Source organism: Triturus cristatus, chromosome 7 (assembly GCF_964204655.1).
Source record: "Triturus cristatus chromosome 7, aTriCri1.1, whole genome shotgun sequence".
NCBI lineage: Eukaryota > Metazoa > Chordata > Amphibia > Caudata > Salamandridae > Triturus > Triturus cristatus.
Window position 1 is genome coordinate 270,721,838 of NC_140590.1, and position 17,841 is coordinate 270,739,678.

General features: G+C 42.8%; 1 protein-coding gene across 1 annotated transcript in view; it reads left to right on the forward strand.

Annotated features, from left to right (window-relative positions):
- Positions 1–938: 938 nt before the first annotated feature.
- Positions 939–17,841, forward strand: part of LOC146809388 (uncharacterized) — a 114,638-nt gene continuing 97,735 nt past the window's right edge. Inside the window, exon 1 of the mRNA XM_085616201.1 lies at positions 939–1,070. The gene's annotated coding sequence lies outside the window, so the exon portion shown is untranslated. The remainder of the gene's footprint in view (positions 1,071–17,841) is intronic.

Genomic DNA, 17,841 nt, shown 5'->3' on the forward strand with positions numbered 1-17,841 from the left:
TGCCGAAGCCCCACCTCCTTGGCTCCTCCCACTGGTTGCCTCTGGTAAACAGCCCTCTGCTCCATTTACAATCACTTGACTAGACGGGGCTTGTTGTAACGGAGGCAGCGAGGATGATTGTCTAAACAACGAACAATTCTTAACCACTACTTTTTCTACAACGACTTCCTTAACCACGAAAATACTTTTAATTGCCCATTACTAATTGACGCCAGTATGTTCTTTTAAATACACTTGTTCAAGCTGTGCCCATCAGCGAGAATAATCAAGCAGAGTCAGATGAAAGGCTCTTCTTATCTGCTTAAGCACCTAACAAGTTACGAACACAAGCACATTAGTCTGCCCCTCTTCTCTAGCACAATCAAGTACATTAGACTCGTAAGGCTTAAATAAATTGAGCATGTGCTTGATTTTCAAATTCAAAATGTAATAATACTTGAATATTTTTAAAATATTTTTATGTGAAGATTCCTTAAATAAACGTATTTTCTCAAGGAAAGACATACTTTTAAATTCCCAACGAACATGAAAAGTCAATAATTCAACATACAGTCACAAAATTAAATTTCCATAATCTATTTTTACACATCTGTCTGCAATGTTCACTAAAATGCCTGCGGCATAACGAACTTGAAAAATTAAAGATACGCACTTTAAAAACTTTGTCAATAATCACGCTCTCACAGAAATAAACATTATTTATAATATGCATTTCAGAACATATTTTCATTCACAAAATAATTCCACAACAATAATGCATATTTAAAACCTTCAACTACCATTTTTATGCCTTTTCAACTGCCAGAGACAGCCAGAGAGTTCTTTCGCATCGAGAAGAGAAAGGCTTCACCACATTTTAAAACAAACCAACATTGCCATCTACTGGCATAAAGGTAAATAAATTGTGAACCTATTATAACAACAAACAAGACGTAAGCCTTTCTTGGACTTCGTAGTATGTGATTCTTCCTTCTTAATGACTTTGTTTTTCCGAAAAGTCGTGGTTCATGACTTCGTGGTTCTGGACTTCGTGGTATTTGATTCGTCGTTATTGAGACTTCGTTGTTCAGGTAAGTTGTTGTTTGAACTTCGTTGTTTAGGATGTTTCCCAGCGAGGATAGTTCCCCTCAATCTCCTGAGGATTATTCCCTCATTCAGTCCAAGGCGACCAGGCTAATTACTTGTTTTCTTTATTGATCTTCTACTACACTAGGCACGACGACATGCTTCGCTTACATTCAGCGTGCCATGCCCGATTTCACATTTGAAGCAGGGACAATGGCGGCCATTTGTTTACAATGCCATAGGTCTTGCATTTAAATGCAAGACCTATGGCATTGCAAAAATGTATTTGTTTAAAAGTCTTTAGCGCAGAAAGGAAAGGAACGTGAAGGCAGGAGGCTCCGAGGGAGGTTTTCCTTCTCTCTGCTCCTCAGAGTGCCGGGGAAGCAGCAACACAGTGACATGGTGTCATTTGTTGGGCGCTACCTAATTTCTAGTGTAGGAGAGATGTGCCGAGAGGACAGAGCATCGTCTTCGGGCACAACTACCCAAATGGCAGAGCAAAGCTTGACACAGAGCTTTAGGCAGGAATCTGCGGTGTGGAAACAAAAACCTCTCCGAAATGAGAGCTGTTCTGGGAGCCGGTGGGTGTCCCCTTCACACAGCACAGCCCATCTCTGAGCAAAGGAGCCCCCGCTTCCATTGCATGCAGACTTCTACCCCCGTTTGCATTTCAGGATTTTTTCTTTTTAATGCCCTAGGTATGTCAAAATTAAAATTCACCTGGGACACCTCCGCCCCAACCCACACCACACACTTTCACCTCACCCACACACTCAGAACGCAGACATTTTCATTTTCTGCCAGAAGTGATTTATATCACCTTGGGGGTTGACATTTTTGTTGTTGATCGGCTTCATTGTGCTGCTGAAATCTGTTTTACAGAAGGATGGTCAATGTCATTTTTATTACGAATATAGAGAAAAACATCAACAGGGGATGTAATCATTTTTATTTAATAAATAAATTGGTGTAATAGTTTTTATTTCACTGATAGCTGACCTTTATTGTATGATTATTTAAAATCTTTTACAAAACCGACAAAAGTGCAAGTTGAAAACATAAAATCTGATTAAAACGGCATGTGTAAAAAGCAGAAATGCTATACAGTGACTAAAAACAGTCCATTTAGTGGGAGCATGTGCAAAATTTGACATGGAGGGTGTGCAGAGTTCAAATATCGGAGGTGCTGTGATGTATGAGCATGGTTCTTAGATGCAAGCGCCTTGGAGAAAGCAAGACTGGGCAACAACAAATAACATGCTCCACAGATTCTGTGTGATATTGACACAGGCAGCAGCCGGAGCCACTTGATGACCAGTTTTTCCAGTGAGCTCTATAATCTTGTATTGGCAAGGTTAAGAGCCTCACTCTCGTAACATTTTGTAGGGCTTTTCTTACAAGGCCGGCTTTTAAGTAAGGCTGGCATGTGGTACTTTCATGTGAGTTGGCAAGGCCTTCTGCACCCAGGACCAATCTGATCCGTTCAAGGTCCTGTTGCCTCGAGATGTTCTTACCACACTTTTTTAGCAGGATCTTTACTCTGCACTTTGTTAATGGTATATCTGTAGGAGGTTCGATTGATGGACCCAGTGATTGTTTGGCAATCAAGAGATACCTCACCCAACGACTGTTATTGTCTGTGAAGACCACCTGTAGCGCTGCCCTGATAGAGCCTGGACATGCATTGGTCACGTTGTATTGGAGTTTGACTATGTCTTTTTTACATTCAATGTCCATTGTTGTAATATTGAACTCTAATCGGATCAATGATCGCCTGGCCGTATGGGGTAGCTTAAAAACTTTTCTATACGCCATTCTGTATAGACCCTCCAGTTTTTTAGTCAAGAGACCAGGAAAGACAAGGTGGCCATAGCTGAGAGTTGGTAGTAGCTTGGCTTGCATGACTCGTCGGATCCCCTCCGTCGAGTGACTTACAAGCTTTTGGTGTAGTTTGCACAAACCGTATGTTAGTTTAGCTGCTTTTGCCTCCAATGCTTTAACCTGCAGGACAGGTCTGCCGGTGTCTACGAATTGTACTCCTAGATAGGTGTACTTGTTGGTCGTGCTTATCTTTAGAGGACCCAGCTGCCATGCCAGTGTTTGTTTCTTTGGCATGTGACCAAATATCAGCACTTTGGTCTTTGATGCATTGGCTACAAGCTTGTTTTCCATGTTATAGTTATGTAGCATCTCTAATGCCCTTTTCATGCCAATTCTTGTGTAGTCCAACAGGACAAGATCATCTGCATACTGCATGATTGGCAATCTGAGGTGGCCCAATTTTGGGAGAAAGATGTTAGTTTTTAGCAGTGCTTCTCCCAGATCAGCAGTGTATAAATTAAACAGGGTGGGGGCGATCACGCAGCCCTGTTTTAACCCCCGGTTTGTGAAGATCCTGGCAGTTGCGCATGTACTAGTGAGCTTTACTCGCACCCACGTGCCGGTATAGAGTGATAGAATAGCTGCGAGCAATTTCCGTGGTATGCCCCACTTAGCCAATATTGCCCACAGAATGTTTCGATCGACTCGATCAAAGGCTGCGCTATAGTCCACAAAGCATGCATATAGTGGTGGGGAGACGGGTCCAGTTGCCTTCGTTGCCAGATATGAAAGTGCAAAGGCATTATACATGGTCGATGAGTTTGGCGGAAAGACAGTCTGATAATGCAGGATTACTTGTTTTTTCGTGATCCATGTCTCTAGTTCTTTCAAGAGTCTTTTTGCAAATGCTTTTCCTTCCACGTCCAGTAGTGCAATCAGTCTATAATTCCCTGGATCTGATGCATCCCCCTTTTTAGGTCTCGCCTGACCCAGCGCATGCGCTGGTCTGGCGAGACTTTTTGAGAGGACTCCAAAAAGTGCTACCAGGCCAGCCTAGAGCCACAGTGCATGTGCGCGGGCGCGCCGCGCTTGACCGCAATTACTTTCACTTTTGCGGCCGCAAGGCTGCTTTGATGTTTGACCGCGATCGCGATCACTTTCGCGGCCGCACGGCTGCTTGTTTGTTGTTACTTCTGAGACTTTTAATTCTCTAAATGGCTTCGAGAAGCTGATTGCTTGAAAGCTGCTTGCCTCATGGATGCAGGGCGCCTGGATCTATTTTGGCAGCGAGACTGAGAATCTGTCCAAGGACCCAATTGAGGCTTTGCCCTCTGATTCCCTGGTCTAAATCTTTAGAGCCTCTAACCACAACAACACAGAATGGTTACAGTCTTGGCTTGTGTGACACCGACCTCTTTGTTGCATTGCAAGTGAATACAACATCGAGGAACACCCCCAGCTCCACCACTCCAGAACGTTTATCTTTCTTATACTTCCTCACAAAGTAGCTCACACGCTCACCATATTGAATGCTAGCAATGCTTTTTATAAGAGGCTGCTGTCTTAAAAATTCAACACTTTTAGAATCGCGCATCCAGAGTGATTTGTGGTCTCAGAAATCAGGACCACATCACTCCTGCTTTAAAGGACCGGCACAGGCTTTTATAAATGTGAGATTGCCCTTGCAGACTGTGCCTAATATGCAAGGCACCTATGTAATCTCCTGGCTACGACATTAAAGTCTTCATGCTCTACCATCTGCCTATGTGTCTGAGGTTGACTATCCAGAAAGATCTGTTACCCTCGAGGTCCAACACTCTGGAGTTCCCTTGCAGCAAATCGCAAACTTGAATGATGCCTCTTGAAGTGGCAACATGTTCTGAAGTCTCCGATATTCCTCTCTGCATGTGAGAATGCATTCTGTGCATCGTGCCTCCGATGTTCTACACCATCTGCTGGACATACACCTAAGGCATGAGTTCTAAGGATTCATCGTCTACCATAGGACCTAGGATAATAGTACTGTGTTTCTCTAATGTACACAGTGCTGTCAGGGCATCCACATGTTCAACTTTGGGTACCACAGAATGACCCTGTTGGTTTACTCTTTCAGAGATGCTGTGTGTGCAAAAATTAGCATGCACCATTTCATTTGAGTTAAAAGATAATCTACTTAAGGGCAAGCCAATAGTATGCATATAAAGGTGAATTGTCTTCCAAGGTTTGAACTTTACCTGAAGAAGCAAAGGAGCCATGTTAGGGCATCTTCATTACTTAGATTTTCTTTCATTCTCAATAACTCGCGTCCTTGTCCCTCTTGAGCCCTTGTCAGGTTTTCTCTCCGGATCCTGTTGTTGGAGGTAGAGCCGGGCAGTTTAATTAAGTGGTAATTCACACACTCTCCACTAGTCTAGGGTTCTGGATAGCAGGGCTGAAGTACTCCGACAGGTCTCCACTGTGCCCTTCATTCACTAGTGATAGCTGTGGTCAAGCAATCAAGACTCAGCTCATGGGACAGTGGTGTGAGCAATGTATTCGATACAATATAGCTCATGAATTTCATAATAGTTGAGATAAAAGTCCTTGCACTGCATAGACGGCCTTGTCTTCTTGGCCTTCTGTTTAGCTCTCTGTTTGACCCCGTGTTTTTTCTCAATGAATATGACATCTGCAAGCCCATTGGAGGTGCTCTGTATTTTTGTGTTGCTTCTCCAGCAGAGTACCGGCCTCTTCTGTGCTGATATGCAATCAAAGTACACGCCCATCAATTGTACAACAAGGAAGACCGACGGTTCCTAGCCATAGGTGTTGATTCACCAAAATGCCAGGGGTAACAGGAGTGACATCCTATCCCATTTGACCTTAATGATATCAAAGGAAGGGTCATCATATGACCTTTGACCCTGCATCATCCCAAGAAGTAAAGTCACATAACCATAATCCTGATGACATCACAATAATTAACATTATAAATTCATCTAGGGGAGAACAGAGGGTGGGTGTATCTCTCCCATGAGAACATTTTGAAAAAAAATGGGCTTTACGAATGCATTTTAATGCATAATTTTCACGTAAAGTTTCTAAAAACCCATAGGCTCTAAAAAGACACTCTCTAACTATTCAAATCCTTTAAGGGTGTGCCAAGCTAATGAAACATGATAGTCCCCATTTGCTCACCCAATTCTGTTTTTAAAATGTCCTAAGGGTGCACCGTTATGTAAAAAAATTACCTCTACTGCTGGGACCAACATTTTGCCATGGTGGCCCCTTTTGCCCGAACGTTACATACAATATGCCAGTGCTGGAATATTCCTAATACTGCTTCTCTTGCACTATGGAGGTCGCTTATGCCAAAGGTTATGTCTAATATGCCAAGTGGCACATTTTGTCTTGGGTGGCTCCATGACCTTGCCACAGATGTCTTCCCGTATGCCAAGAATTTCCTCCAATGTGCCATCAGAAGCAAAATGCCACAGGTGCCACCTCTGCCAAGAATTACCTCCAGGAGGCCAGTGCTGGCATTTTTCATGGGTGCCCTGTGCCAAAACTTACCTACAGAGTGCCAGCAGTAGCATTTTGCTGAGGGTATTCCCATATGCAAGTATTGACTCCAGTATTCCAGTACCAACATTTTGTCAAGGGCGCTTCTATAAGCCAAGAATCATGCCAGGTCCAACAGTGGATTGCAAACATAACACCACAGGTTCACTTACATTCATTTACTCACACTCATTCTATCATTAGCACTCACTTGCACTCAATCCTTTTCACCTACTCTCATGCTCATGCTCCTCACCCTGAATAACTTATTCGCACTCTCACTCTGACTCACTTACACTTACTCATTCATTTTGACACACACCCACGATCCCATATATAAGCATACATGCTCACACATATGCACAATCTCTCACACAAATCCACTCTCACCCACATGCACGCACACTAGATACATTAAAACCCTTTTATTTTTCTTATCCAAGATGCCAGTGATGGTCCATAACTTGCTGCTCCACTATTTATTACGCTAAATTTGAATAATAGACTATTATTCACTAGTAATGTAACAAAAAATGAGCAGACAACGAGGTTAGAGCCGGATTCTGATATTGCAAGACACCCCTGTGTTTTTTGCACTGATTTTGCCATCTTTGAGGCCAGGGGTCGCAAGGGCAGTGGCAGGGGTAGCAAGGAGCAAGCTAGGAGTCGCAACTGCAACCCCTGGTGACTCGTAAATTACGTCCATGTTGCTAGCACTCAGGACGGGTTGTTCTGGGCCCACTAAACCCCAATGAGGGGTTACAGAGGCCAATTTCCTTGCTTTACTGACTGCTCCTGGAGCCCTTGATACACAACTGCTAGGGAAGAAGTCTACTCATACTTTCTCTGTAAAATATGTTTAACAGCTGAATAAACTGGTTTTGCAGCTTGCAGCTACCCTGAGGCAAGCATAGCCCTACTAGGGATGTTGTGCACATGACTCCTGTGATACACATCCCTCAGGCAATTGTCTCCCTCGTTGTCGAGCACAAAGGTCTGTACGGAAATCAGAGAGATCCCATCCGCAAAGTCCACACAATCTCCTTCAGAATATACATTCCTTTCATTTGTCGGGACCTACCTCAAGGTTTCTTTGTTTAAAAGCACCAGGAAGAAAGGTCCAGCTGTAGTTGGTCATGGTTATTAATTTTAACAAAGGTTCACATTTTGATTAATAATGGCTTCCTGCCAGTACACCCTGTACTGGATAACAAGTTTAACTTCTGAACTTGCATTTAGCTGGACTTCGAAGAAGCTTTACAGCACCATCTTGTAGATGTGTCTGACAAGGACATCAATGTTGCTGTTCTTTCCCTCCGGCTAAGCAGTGGGTATCATGCAAATGTCACCAGAAGCATATTACTGCTGAACCCTGCTGGGAATATTGGAATCATATTGTATTGAAGAGGAAAGGAGCGTCCAACTCTTTAAGAACCCGCAAGAACTTTATGCCGAACCTGCATTACCCCTTGACCAGCCCTTTCACTTTGTGGGTGACTGTTTCATTCTGTTGACAGTCGGAGATGTTTTCCCACTATCTCATGGATCTTAGGGTAGTGTCACAGTTGACCATGTTTGGGCACCCTGATTTGAGAGCCAGTTGAGCCATTTATATATATAGCCTCATGATGATTAAAGGTGCAATAGGAACTTGACCCTAAATATCAATCTCTGCTTCCCTTGGGGAAACCAAGGGATGCTGCAGGTGCTTGCGGATATATATATATATATATATATATATATATATATATATATATATATATATATAGATCTATATATATATATATATATATATTATCTACTGGCGGTCGCCAGTAGATAGTTATAGTTAGGGCCGTGTTTCCATAGGAAATCCGCAACATTCTATTTGGAATAACTTTGGCGCCGGTTGACGAATCCTAGCGAAATTTTCAAAATAGGTGGGGCGCTCCGCTCCGCTCCTACCCTGAAAGTCTCGGGGGGATTCGTCAAGCGGGGGCTGAGAAAAAAGGGGGGTCCCAAAACGCATTTTCCCCATGCAATTTTCCATAGGGACCTTTAGTCCAAGGTACAGCCCGAACGGCTGAACAGAATTACTTGAAATTTGGCAGAGAGGTAGTCCTCAGGTCAGGGAAGTGCCTTTTGCAGGTCTGGTGTCAATCTGTTCAGTAGTTCCTGAGAAAATCAAAAGTAAAATCATATATATATGTGGGCGGAGCCTAACCACACATCTCATCCTGAGATCTGATTGGCTGTCAGCACTTCATCCAAGAAGTGTTGGCAGCCATCTTGGGACCAATATACATGATAGCACCTCATTAAAAAGCATTGCAGTTAATAGAAGGTTTTAAGACTTTAGTTACATTATAAATCATTTGTTGATGGTACCATACTCATTTTAGGAATTGTGGTATGTTCTAAGGTGATTTCACCATGTGAAAAAGCCTTCTGCTGGGATATCATGATTGAGAGAAAAATATTTTCTCATGCTTTTCCCACAGAGGTTTGGAAGGTGATCTATAAGCTAAACTGAGAGCTTATTTTCTGTAAATTCACATTATCTTTCTCAGTCATGTGAGAATGAAGTCTGACATTCTCAGTAAAACATGTACATCCAACAAGGGCAGAGACTGTCAGTTGATTCCTTTGTGTTCTACTGCAGCTTTCCAGAGTGTTCCAAAGAACAACTAGAGCGCTAACAGTCCTACTTATGATAAACATATGGCACACCTGAAGCCATCTTGCTTGGATTAAAGTGGTAACTCTTAAAACATTTAATTTAAAAAGGAACAAAATGAGGGAGTTCATTTTTCCATAAAAAGTATGAATAGTGCTGCAGAAAGAAGAAGTAGGGCACATTTTGAGTGACTTCTCAAATTCTCTTCTATTTCATTAAAAAATTCTGACATGCAGACTGAAACATGCACTTTCAATACCAGCAGCAGTTTTCCCTGGTGAGCAGTAGCTTTACTACAGTGATCTAATGAGCAAAAATAGTGCTAACATTCTGAATTTATGGCAAATGTGTGACACATCTGAATGCCTTCTTGATGGAATCAAAGTAAAAAACTGAAAGTATTTCCTACTGAGGAGACTGCAGTAAATGAGGAAATTAGGAAATTTCATAACAAATAAGTCTCCCAAGATGGCCACCAGAGACAAAAGAGCCCAAATGTAGCCCAAATATCACCCAGATGTAGCCCAAGTATAGCCCAATGACAGAATGTCCCAGAGTGTTCTTAAAAACAACTAGAGCACTTACTGTCTTCATTATGACAAAAGTATGGCACACCTGAAGCCATCTTGATTGGAATAAACTGGTAACACTTAAAACATTTAATTTAAAAAGGAACACAATGAGGGGGTTCATTTTGCCATAGAAATTATGATTAATGCTGAAGAAAGAAAATGAGGGCACATTTTGAGTGACTTCTCAAATCCTCTTCTATTTCATTAAAAAATTCTGACATGCAGACTGAAACATGTACTTTAAATACCAGGAGCAGACTTCCATGGTGAACAGTAGTTTTACTACAGTGATCTAATGAGCAACTAGAGTGCTAACATTCAGAATTTATGGCAAATGTGTGACATATCTGAATACCTTCATGATGGAATCAAAGTAAAAAACTGAAAGCATTTCCTACTGAGGAGACTGCAGTACATGAGGAAATTAGGAAACTTCATAACAAATAAATCTCCCAAGATGGCCACCGGAGACAAAGGAGCCCAAATGTAGCCCAAAATCACCCAGATGTAGCCCAAATATAGCCCAATGACAGAAGTGTGCAAAACACTTATTATTTTGTGTTTTTGCAGTGTTATATAGTGCAGACTTGTCAGGTATTGGAGTGCTTTACATGAGCATTGGTTACATCACACAAGAACAAATTCATTTTGGTTGTAGACATGGGGAGACTAAGTGATTTGACCAGAATCACAGAATGTCGAGCTGAAGCAGAAACTCCAACCTGGTTCCCCAGTTGCAAAGTCTGCAGTTCTGGAAGTAACTCCACATCCTCTCCCCTAAGTGCAACATTTAATCAAGTGGTCAACTGGATAAAAAAACATAAAGATAACAAATAATTTAAAAGTGCTTTGTCGCTATTTGAAAACTCAGAAAATATGTCCTTATTTTAGTCTTTTAGAGCACTAACCATAATTTTGATGCCAATAAGACCCTCTCATATATGTAATTTCTAAAGGAAATGCTCTAGGTATTACAGTTTTGATTACATCAAGATGAAGTCAGGCGTTCCACACTTTAGAATGTTAGCAATCTAGTTGTTCATTAGGATACTGTTGAGAGGCAGAGGCCAGGGGCACGGACTCTGAAAATTGAAGGCAGGTAGGAGGGTGCAAAGGCAACAATTTAACCACACTGAGCAGGCAGGAAGGGCCGTGGCAGCACAACAGACTATGGAGGGCAGTGGAAAGGGGGCAGGGGCAACAAACCAACAATACAGGACTTGCAAGAGAGGCTGTGGCAATGTAATAGACCATTGTGGGCAGAAGGAAGAGGCAATGGTAGTACAACCATACATGCCAACAGACCCGATTCAGCCAGGAAACGTCCAATGTTTTTAAGCTCAAATGGGCTTTATTTGATCTGTCTCCTGTCTACAATCTCCTCTTTTTCAATGTAACTCAAAGGGGAAAATCAATACCCCAGTTTTTTTTCAAAATCTCCCTCTTACCAAGTTCAAAATGTTCGCTAGTATGGTACATTGGATCATGGAAGGAAATGGGGTAGGGACATGGACTTGGATAACAGAGGACAGGAGGGACATGGAGAGGTGCACCAAACTGACCCTGCAGGGCAGGCATCAGGGTTTGCAGCAGCACAATACACCACACAGGGCATGCGGGACGGGAGTGCAGCACAACAATCCATAGAAAGCAAGAGGGAGGGGACAGGACCATGCACATGGACAACAGAGAACAGAGGGGCAAGAGGCAATGGTAGCTAGCTGACCATAATGGACAGACAGGAGAGAAAGCTGCAGCATAACAGACCATAAAGGGCAGGAGGGACGGATCAGGGGCATTACAATGGAACAGACAAGCCAGGAGGGAGGGAGTAGGGGTCTGCACATGTAAACAGAGGGCTGGGGGCAAGGGGGCAGGGCAGGAGCAGCAAGATAGCCATGGAGGTCAGGCAGGATGGGCACTAGAAGCAAGACACACCATGAAGAGCAACACTGAGACTGTGATGGCATACACACAGACCATGGAGGGAAGGTGGGAGGGGCTCAGGGGCAGCTAACTGACCACACAGGGAAGGTGGGAGGGGCCATGGCAGCACAGAAGACCATGCATGGCAAGTGGGAGGGTTAGTGGCAGCACAATGGCTATGATGGGCAAGAAGGAGGGTGCAGGGGCATGCACAAAGGACGATGGAGGATAGAAGGGAGGGTCAGGACCTGTGCACAGACAAGAAAGTTCAGGGGAAGGGGCCTCACAACAGACCGCGCGGGGCAGGCAGGAGGAGCAGTTGCAGCACAACAGACCAGGGAGGGCAGAAGGGTGTGGCAGTACAATGGACCATGTAGGACAGGAGGAAGAGGATAGGGGCATGGCATGTGGACAGGCAGGGTGGAGGTGGCAGGAACAGGTTACAGTCATCTGACAATGCTAGGCAGGTGGGAGGGGAGTGGCAGCTCAACAGAACACTCAGAGTAGATAGGAGTGGCAGGTCCATGGAACATGGTGGGCAAAAAGGATGGAGCAGGGGCATGCACAAAGACATCGGCGGGCAGGGGGAAGGAGAATAGGGGCAGCAAGCTAAGCACAGAGTTTAAGCAGGAGGTCAATGATGGGGCATAGAATTGGGCAATGGAGGGCAGGAGGAGTGGACTGGTACATCATACTAAATTGAGGGCAGTGGCAGCACATCAGACCATGCATGGCAGGAGGGAGGAGGCTAGTCCATGGATTCACACAACAGAGGATAGGGAGGAGGGGGATGGGGCAGCAAGCTAACTGTTCAGAGAAGGCGGGTATTAGGAACTTTATTGTTTTTAAAACGTGTGTTTGTGCGAACTACTTAAAATATAAACAAGTATGCAGCATAATTTCACTTTTATTCAGGAAGAAGAGGACGTTTGTGACTGTGACTCCGGGCTCACTTGGCAGAAACACCCCCTGACCCTCCACCCCCTATCGCAAAATGTAATGCCAGTGAAAAGGGTAGGTGAACACAGTGTTATATAGAACATAGTCCTGAGAGCACAATTGAAAATGAAAACTAGATATAGTGTATGGTATAAACTATGCACCAAATAGTGTGATATAAGATAAACCGGCGTGAAATATAATATGCAATACATTGTGCGCAATTACAGATTCATTGGAGAGCGCGAGATAGCACAGGCACTAGCGCGTGCTATGCGATATGCGCCTTGGAGTGTAATATGCACAGGGCAGTGTTGTGTAACCTAACTAGTCTCTAAAGTTGTAATATGTGCTGGGGAGTGTAACGTTGCATATGCACTGTGACAAAGATATGGATCCCAGATTGTAATATGTATGGCATAGCACTGTGCGTTATAACATAGGCATCGAGGAAGGCACGTTAGATGGGGCAATATAACCCGTGCGAAGACAAGTGTTGCATGACATATTCACGGGTGGTGTTACAGTGCACATGGGCTAGAGAGTGTCATAGCATATGCACTAGCTAGTGGAATACAACACAGAGGTGTGTGGCACTCAGCAGGCAATGGTGGGTGTAACACAGCATTGGGCTCTGCCAGGAGCGCGCTGTGACTCTCAAGTGATGTTTGTCCCCTTTCCAGAGAGTAAAATAAAAAGTATTACACATCCGGCAGTGGATGTGTGTTTTATTAACCGTGAGAGGGGTTTCTTGCATAGTTTTGGTCGAATTTTTGTCGAATCCCCTTTGAATGGCTTGGTGTGCATGTGTATTAAATGTGCCCGTCAATAGCTACCCATGTTTGTATAAATAAACGACAAGGGTGTCTACCGGGATTAGGCACGGTAGGGCATCAGACATGTCAGAGCTTCACTAGTGGTGTAAATACATTCCACGTGGATTCATTGTATGCATTCATTTTAATGAATATCACGCAAATCGTCATGGTGATAGGTACGTACGGTTTGTCCAGCATGTCCTAGGTGTGTCTATAAATATATATTTTTTAAAAATAATAAAAAACAGGGCCGGCCCTGGGGATTGGGGTCAAAAAAATATAATTAGGAGACAGGCCCTGGGGGATGGGGTCATCAGGGCCAATAAATTAGAATAAGAAGGGGAACCACACAGCCCCCCTTCTTAAAAAATTAAAATAAATAAAAGACTGGCATCGTGCCGGAGGCCACGTCCCCTCCTTGCAGCACTCTGCAAACGCGCCCCCTGGCGAATTGTAAATTGGGGAATTATTTTGTCTTCAATACTGAGGGTCCCTGAGGGCCAACTAACCCAACAGGCATCTCCAGTATGCGCCAGGGAGCTGCGCTGCAGACAGGTGTTCTGAGGCCAAGCCCCTTTTTACACCTCTCTGCAACGCAGCTCTGTGGCGCTTACTGGAGGTACCTAGTGGTCTAGTTTGACCCTAGGGACCCTTAGGATTCAAGGGGACTTAATCTCGCAACTTAGAACAGCCACAGGGCGCGTTTACACAGTGGTGAAGGGAGGGGACGGGGCCTGAGGTGACGTGTGCAAACACGCACTATGACACGTTTTAAATTGGGGATATAATTTCCCTTCAATACTGAGGGCCCCTGGGGGCTAACTAGCCCACCAAGTGCTTCCAGTAAGCGCCACTGAGCTGCATTGCAGAGAGGTGGTCCAGGCCGTGCCACTTTTTACACCTCTCTGCAACGCAGCTCTGCGGCACTTACTGGAGGTACCTAGTGGGCTAGTTGGACCCTAGGGACCCTCAGGATTCAAATGAACTTAATCTCCCAACTAAAAACGGACACAGGGCGTGTTTACACAGTGGTGAAGGGAGGGGACGGGGCCTGAGTTAACGTGTGCAAAAACGCCCTGTGGCCTGTTTTAAGAGGTAGTTTTAATCCCCCTGCCCTATTATATATTAGGGGCTTACAGAAGAGGTCATGCTAATCAGTTACCACCAGTATCCGTCTGAAAAAGTTGAGGGTACAGGATGATTTTGCAACAAGGCTTCTTTCTGCTTTTCTTTTTGTTCTTTCTGCACGTTATCCTTCTTCCTGCACTTTTCTTCGTCTTTGAGGACTTCTGTTGCTTCTTTCTGCACTTCTTTTTTTTCTTTCTGTGCATTTTTTCTTCTTTATTCACATGTCCTATCTCTGTAGGCATAGTTAGAAATTAGCATTTAAAAAACCTTTGAAATTCACAGAAAAAACCATAGGTTTCAGGCACGTTATAGTTAGGAATTAGCATTTAAAAAACCTCAGAAATTCACTGAAAAAACCATAGGTTTCAGGGGTGTTATAGTTAGCTGGACTTTTCACTTGTACAAAACCATTGAAATTCCCCCGTTATAGTTAGTTCAGCTAACTATAACTCGCGCGCCCGCAATGCACTGCTGATGACGTCACATATTACATCACTCATGACATGGTCAGTGACATCACTCATGACATAACTGATGACATCTCAAATGACATCACTGATGACATCACTGATGACATCATCCTTGTGATAGAGTGGCACACCTCCTCTCACCCTAATATAACCTTTGATACACACATTCAAAAATAGAGACTAAAATTTTCAAAACAATGGACATACCAATACCAGTTACAACAACCTCTTCAGTAATTCTAAGATCCACATACACATCCACTCATTCACCAACAGTCCTATACAGTCACTCATACATGTACTCACTCATCATATGTACTCATACACCTATACATCCTGTTACACAATGCCACTCATCCATAGAGTTACTCACACACATAGTCACTCATGCTAATAAAGAATCAAACATACATTTACTTGCATATACAGTTATACACACACCACCACACTTACTTCTACGGAAACTTACACATACTTAGTCTTTTAAACAATCACTTATAGAAACACATACTTATTCATACAGGAACTCTTTCAATCTCTCACTCTCACATATACTCACTTATATACACCAATAGTCACATATACTAGTTTAAAACATATGTAGTTACTCATAAAGACACTATTAAGACAGTCATTCACTCACTAACATACCCATACACACACTCATCCACCCATACAGTCCTGCACACATGCTGTCTTCAACACATACAAACAGTGAGTCACTCATTCATGCACCTATGCACTACGTAATACCCCCCACCGAACCATGCAGACACTCAAACTGATACTCAAAAAACCAACTAATAACCTATATAGACACCCATGTAGCTACTCACCAACCCATTCAGCCACTTATACACAAAGTGAGAGACTGATACAGATATTTACATATTTAAACATTACTCACTAAGCCATGTATTCACTATGATACACTTAATCAGTCAGTTACACAATCAATTTTTCAAAAATAAATCATCCATTTAGACACTTAAATACCCATTTATTCTTCCATCGACCTTGAGATATACATATATAAAACATATTTAATTTTCAGAAAAACACACATTCACTGGATGATGTCATCAGTGATGTCATTTGAGATGTCATCAGTGATGTCATGAGTGATGTCACTGACCATGTCATGAGTGATGTAATATGTGACGTCATCAGCAGTGCATTGCGGGCGCGCGAGTTATAGTTAGCTAAACTAACTATAACAGGGGAATTTCAATGGTTTTGTACGAGTGAAATGTCCAGCTAACTATAACATGTGTGAAAGCTCTGGTTTTTTCAGTGAATTTGCAAGGTTTTTTAAATGCTAATTCCTAACTATAACGTGTGTGAAACCTATGGTTTTTTCAGTGAATATATATATATAATCACTGAAAAAACAATAGGTTTTAGGGGTGTTATAGTTAGCTGGACATTTCACTTGAACAAAACCATTGAAATTCCTCCGATATAGTTAGTTGTACTAACTACATCTCACGCGCCCGCAATCCACTGCTGATGATGTCACATATGACATCATTCATGACATGATCAGTGACATCACTGATGACATCTCAAATGACATCACTGATGACATCATCTAGTGAATGTGGTTTGGTTTGTTATTTAAATATGTATTATATATACATATAGCAATTTGAGTGAAATGTCCAGCTAACTATAACACCCCTGAAACCTATTGTTTTTTCAGTGAATTTCTAAGGATTTTTAAATGCTAATTCCTAACTATATCAGGCCTGAAACCTATGGTTTTTTCAGCTATATATAGCCGGGTCTGGTGGCGCAGTGGACAAACGCATCCACTGTAGGGGCCTGGGTTCAATCTCATGGTCACAGGTTCTAATCCCGGCGGGTCCACTCAGCCTTTCATCCATCTGAGGTTGATAAAATGAGTACCGCTGGGTAACAATATACATCTGTTATTCAGCGCCTTGAGACTTTCGGGTGATATGTGCGCTATACAAAAGTACATGTTATGTGTTATATATATACATATATTTAATCTGCTTATCTATATAAATATAAATGCATGCTTATATATGCATACATATGCATGTTAGTACATGAAAGTTTGAAAAACACTAATAAAAGCAAAGCTAAAAAGCCACCTAATTACAAACAGAATTAGTTTAACTTAAACGAGGGCGAGACCTATTGCATTTTCAATGCTTGTTGTAAATGGGATGTAGAATGGAACCTTTCCATGAGTGCGGGACAACAGAAAAATTGTAACAATGATTGAATAAGGTTTGAATGTGGGGTGCCCAGAATTCGCGATCTTCCTTAAAGATATTCCCAGGCAGCCCGTTGGGCCCTGGCGCCCCATCCTTCCTGATGCCCTGGAGGATGGTTAATATTTCCCTTTCTATTTGATGTAGATCCACCGCATTGCTCTCCTCATGTTGGTGATCTTCTTCTTTGGCAATGCATTCCATAGATGTTTTCCGGTTGTCATATAGGTTGGTGTCGTGAACAGCCCATTTGTTGGCGGGCACGGCATTGTGAATACGATGACCACCATGTAGGCCATTAATATATCTCCAAAATTCCTTGCTTTTGTTGGGTGCTAGTAATGTATAAATGATTGTCCATTTTTCCTCTATACTGGATTTAGTTGCCAAACAATATATATATTTTTTTTTTTGCTGTCTTCAATTGTCTTTCCGTATGGATAGACTTTTCCTTCCTATACTTTGATTCTGCCAACCGGCAGCTCTTTTTGCTCTGTATGAAGATTTGATTGTCCGTGTAGTTCAATTTCCCCAATTGTATGTGTTTATTATTATGAGTAAATTGCTTTCCTGGAGTTAATGCATTGAATAGCGAGATCATGATTTCTGCCCAGCTGGTCTGTGGGCCATTTATGCATGTGTTGTGCTTCCATTTGTTGTCCG